The following is a 6,000-nucleotide window of genomic DNA, read 5'->3' as shown; positions in this document are numbered from 1 at the left end:
CTCCAAGGCAGAATACTGCAGCAATCTGCTATTCTAACAGCAGTAATAAAGTTGGAGGTAGTTTGTTCACAAGATAAATCCTGTGTTTCCTTCTTAGTCGATGTAAAATTTAAGGGGTGTCTGCTAACTACAGCCTCAGCTGTAATCCTATGAAAATACATAACCTAGTCACCAGTCATTGCTAAGAAAGGAGTTAGTCCTGTCCTTACAAACCTGAGCTGCAGGCTGCCCTGAGAGCCCAGGCACTGAGTCCAGACACAAGGCACCAAGTAAACAGAATTCAGTGGTTTAGGAACCATCAAAAACCTTGTCATAAGGGAAAACTTTGGCCTAGGTTCTTCCTTGCAGGATGTTTGAAGCCTTAAGAAGCCTAGTTGCCATCACGAGTCGCATATAAAAATTGGAGTTTGTATTCCTAAAGCATGCAATCACTCTAAGAAAGAAGCATATAATGCCAGATATGTACAGTACTCCCCTTTAATATTGCACATCTAAGCCTCTGCTCACAAAGTACAAAAGTAAGAGGAAAGAACAGCCTGAACACTGTGCTCAAACTTCATTCTCTGTACAAATGCTATGGTTCAGAATGTACTGCAGGAAAAGACCAACAAGTTTTACCTGTTCTTGAAGAGTTTACTGGATTCCCACACCCAAAGGTATTCTGTTTATTGTTTCTCACCCGTCAGATCAATGAAAGCCTCTGGGCATCAGTGAAATCTCCTATGAACTGGGTGCCCTTCAAAACAAGCAGTTTTTTCTCTGGCATCAGCTAGAAGAGCTGAGTTAGCTTCACCTTTGCCATCTCAAACACGTAGGGACTCCATTCCTTCAAATATCCACCTCAGATCATTTTCCAGGGACAATCCACACCACATCCTCAGCAAAGCACTGATGTGGTAGTTCATTGTTTGTTGTTGTTGATGTTGCTTTTCAATGCTTTGAAAAAATCTTATTGAAAGGACCATTTGGGCACCAAGGGGAATTTTCTGTGCCTGCTAGGAGCCCACAAGTATGTGAAATGCTTTCAAAGGTGGCAACCAAGCACTACTCTGGCTTGTTTTTTGGTAACATGGATTATATATATAGTGACATGAATTGAAAGTCCCTGCTTCAGATAAAGTGCTTTATTTTATTGCTTCCTGGTAAATTGCTTTTGATAGCTATTGAACAAACTTGGTATCAGAAAGCATGAATGCTCTGAGCAGAACTACCAGCATTCACAAGCATTTGGACTGCCATATGCACAGCAGATTCAGGAGTTGGTTGGGTGTTACTTCACCTTCAAGATTAAAGAACTATCAACTTATCAAGATTTTTTTTCTTTTTTTTGAGATTTATTGTTTCTGACAGACAAATGTAGACTAACTATATTCAGCAACTCCCACACATATTTATTTTAGGAGCTTCCTCTTTCAAATATGGGCATTCTTTTGCCAAGAGAGCTTTCATATCACCTAGGTTGTTTCTGGAAAGGTGTGAAATCTATTCAAGCACACCAAATTCCAATGTCTCTCTCAATACACCTGTGTGTTTGAGTGTATCTGTACCAATTTATGTGCAAGGGTTATATTAAGAATGCCCTCAAGAACAAGGGGAAAGAAAAAAGCCAACTATTGAAAGTTAAGAAGGGCCAACAGTAAAATTACATTTTTTAGTCTGTCCTCTCATGTTTCCAGCAGATACTTTGCATTGGAACGGAGAGAAAGGGTCTGATCTTGAAATTAAATTACAATCTCAATGGCAGTCTAATGGCTACGTCCACAAGAAGTCACATTACTTTAAAAGTAACTCAGCCTGTGCTGGCAACAGTAATTTTTGACCCAGCCTTAGTGCTCACAAACGCTTCATCTGGCTGAAATGCTCAGATGCCCTCAGATGACAGCTGCGTGCTGGCAACAGAGTGGAGTTCTAAAAATTAGTGCACCTTTTTTTTTCTTCTCAGAAGTATTAAAAACCACACAGGATAATTACAACAGCTCTGCAACCCAGGCAGAATGCTGAACCTGCCTGACCCACTCTCTCACACCAAGTTTCATTTGGCTGGGGGCTTTAATTTGCTACATTTCAACATTCTGCTGAAGCTGTAGCTTCGTTTCCCACTGCACAGGCCCATCCCATGCCAAGAGAGGGCCAGATGCACAGATAACACTGAGCAGAATTTATTTGGCAACTCACCCCCACAATCCTGGAAGGAGGTGTTTAGGTGCCAAGTTGAGACAGAAGCTTCTGCCACATTTTGACTGTTGCCTTTAAAGCCTGTCAGCAGTGCATTTAGGACCACAAAGTGAGGCCCCATGCCAAAAGCTAACTGTAGAAAAGTGAGAATGTGGCATATTTACAATATTGAATTTTAAATGCACTCTGCATGGACAAGAGCAGCAGTGATTTATCTATCAGCTGTCTCTGCAAATTCACCCTGCACCTAAAAGAATACAAATGCAGAAAAGCAACCAGATCTTGTTTCTCCCTCACATTGCAAAGGAGAATTAGAAGGGCAAATAGCTCCAGTAAACTAGGACAGCTGGGTTTTCTAGCCCAGTTTAACCAAGGAACCCCTTGTTAGAAACAATCCCTTCGTATTTCAGAGTACCTTTCTCATAATGTTAATAATAATCATCCATAAAAGCACAGGCTTCCAAGGCATTTCTGCCAGAATCAGAAAAAAACATACAAGAACACGTGGCCCAGGAAGGTCTGCCTGCCAGGGAGGACAGGATCCAACAGCTCTTTTTAAGAACTGTTTGAAGATCCTGACTGAAAACTGTCAGTTCATATTCAGAATTTATTAAGGCTTTGTGCAAATGTAGTTCCTTTAATGACACTACTAAAACCATCTTATAAGCACTCAGAAAAACTACACTTCTAGCTTGGCCGGGATGGAAGAAGACAGCTTAATTAGAAAAAACAGATTTTCAGACAGAGCACATTTGGTATTTCAGCTCTGTAATTTTATAGCTCTGCAGAAATTAACTTGCAGAAGCTGAGATCTGCTTGCTTCCTTTCACAGGGAATGCTCACCTCGTGTTTATGCTAATAAAATTATTCCTCATTATTTCTATTTCACATGTGCTGTATAATCTCTTCCATTTCTAAACTACAAAGACCAACAAAAAAAATTATTCCAGCAAGGCCTGTGGCACAATCAGCTAAGAAACCGTCAAGAGAAGTTTGAACTGTGCTAATTTCGGTGGCTGAATTGCTTTCTTGTTAGTTTTACACAGCATCAGAACTGGCCAAGTCAAATGCACAAGACCATCTCCAACTTCCCATAGGCTCAGTGCTCTAAGAGGATGAAAAATCCTACATGAAAAATCTCACTGGGATAAAGGAGACAGATGAAACAAGACAGACTGGATGGAAAATAAGTCAATCACCAATCTAATAAAATATATATTGCAGTTGTTAGGGTTTGGTAAAACACATTCTAGAATGTGTAAACTGCCATAATCTCTGGAGATAACCAGTTATCTCCAGCAGAAGTGGTGAGGTTCCAAAGAGTCACAGGATGGTAGGCATAGGACTTATCATTACAGAGGGTAAAAAGCAGGTCAGTAATTTAGATATCAGTCAAACCAACCTGACCTCTGGGATGACATATTAATCTGCATTCCAACAATAAATAAGGACAGTCTGAAAGTGCCTCATTCATTGCCTGCTGAAGATTTACTAGGTGTCATCCAGATTTGAAAAATGCTTCTGCCATTGAAATCCAGCAATGGTACACGAGTTGATTTCCTGGTTTGCCCTCACCACTGCATCTTCTCACAAACTCAACAAAAGACTGGCATCAAGCAGAAAGATGGCCTGTGTTTTAAGGTGAGATTTAGTTGACTTTGATCTGAAAGAGGGGGGAAAAAAATGGATGAAACCAAGGTATTATGAACCACCAACTAATTGCACTTTGTAAAGAACACCTTTCCAGTCTGATACCCTTGATGACTAGTTTTCAACTAGTTGCTAATGGCAAGTACTTGCAATGCTTCCTTAGTGAGGTAAATCAATACATGATCATTCAACAGCTTTGTGGAGCACTTAGAAGCTCAAATCTTGCTGAAAGACTTTTACTGTGGAAAGTAAAAGAAGGCAGCCATCACAGCATTATACAGGACTCAGAAATCTTGTTGTTCAATCTGGATGTCATTGCTGGCTCAGAGTGTGGTTTTGTATTAGTTTAAATCAACTTAAATGGTTGCTTTTCCTCCCTTATGGCTGTACTTTCCCTCTGTCTTCCCTTGCATCAATTCTGGCATTTATTTGACTCCTCTTTGACTGTTTCTCACCTTTGCTGAGGCTCCTTTGAGCCTGTAGCTCTACAGCCAGTTTGCCTGGGTATCAGGCGGGTGTGGCATTCACCAGGGCAGGCACACACAGCCAGGGACAGGCTGATGCTGTGCCTGCAGATGCCCCTGCACACTTTGCTCTGGCACGTCACCAGCCTTGGCTATGACTCTGACATTCATGACCTGACCAGCCCATCACTCATCAGAGGAGAGAGACTCTTGCTGCCATCCTCAGGAGAAATCAAGACCACCGTAACTGGGTTTCTTAGGTATCTTTCTTGCTGTTATTTCATGCAATTGATTGATATCAAGTGCAATTGATTGATATTGGTGAGGTTGCCGAGTCCCATCACAGGTCTCCAGGCAGTCAGATCACTGGCCAGAGTGTGATGCCATACCTTCAGGTCAGGGCTTTCAAGGAATGATAAAGTGAGCCAGATCCCATGAAATCTGGTGTTAGCTGATTTCCAGGAGCAGCACTCCTGGAAAAAAGTCTCCAGTGTCTGCATGCATGCCCATCATGCCAGGCCATCATGCTTTGTTCATGCAGTGAGCCAGGAGAGTGGGTCATCACCTCATATGTTAGTCTGGAAAGGGCTTCTCCCTTCCTCTTTCCTTCAGAGGACAAGAGCCATCCTTTTCAAGCCTTCTCTTGCTCAAAGCCATTTGACTCAGGTCCCAGACCTGCATCTCCTCCCTAGGGAGATGAGAAAAACCAGAAGCTTTGTTGCTCACATTGCTTCATGATCATGGATGATGTTAATTGCCCCCAAAGCATTAAACTTCAGGAAGCATTCTCTTACCCACTCAGTCAGGAACACAACCACTAAACAAGACATAAAGATACATATCATAGCTCTTTATTTCACTAATCTCAGAGGAGCTGCAGTAGCATGTCTTACGTGTGACTCACAAACCCACATTGAATACTACCTGGTGACTTAAAGCCTTGGTTCTGAAATGCTGTCCAAGGAGTCTCCTCCTCTGGATTAGCTGAGGACTTGCATCCTGGAAAGTTGCATCCTCAGACCTCCAAGGGGGTTCAGCACCTTAGCCACAGGTGGGCCATGCACTGATAGTCCCAAGTCAGAGCAGTCAGCCCACAAGAGCCAACAGATTTAGGGAAGGCATTGACTGACTGTAATGAGGCTTGGGCAAAGTGGAGGTGCCCAGGGAAAAAGGTGACCTTGTAAAGGAGGGACCTCATTAGCAACTGACAGGACCCACTCGGATAATTTCTGTGGAGACACATGGAACAACATATGGATCTTTAGGGAAGTGTTCTGTGTCAGACTGCTTTCCCCTCACCTCTACCTGCCAGTCAGGTGAAAAGATGGAATTCTGCTGCTCAAAATACCAGTAACTAGTGCTACCACGCCTCCCTGCTGCCTCCTCAGTCTTCCTGAACAAGCCTTAGAGGAAGGAAACAGAAAAAGCATCCAGGTGGGAATGTGCCCCAGCTGTGCAGGTTTCAGCTGCTCCAGATGTGGGATGGCAATAGGGCTGTAGGTCTCCAAGTGCCACTGCTCAGGAAGGTGCTCTGAGTGCTCCAGGGCTGCTGAGTGCACAGGAGGTAAAAGCTCAGGGTGAGGGCGTGTTGACACATTTGGTGTGCGCCATACGTGCTCAGCCAGGAACTGACTGACGCAGTTTCACTCCCTGGGTCCTTTGTCTATGGCTGTGATTGCTGCAAACCACAGCTGGCCAACTGAACTCTGGA

This window comes from Corvus cornix, chromosome 1A (genome assembly GCF_000738735.6).
Source record: "Corvus cornix cornix isolate S_Up_H32 chromosome 1A, ASM73873v5, whole genome shotgun sequence".
Classification (NCBI taxonomy): domain Eukaryota; kingdom Metazoa; phylum Chordata; class Aves; order Passeriformes; family Corvidae; genus Corvus; species Corvus cornix.
The sequence above is the reverse complement of the archived record's forward strand: the minus strand, read 5'-3'. Positions refer to the sequence as shown.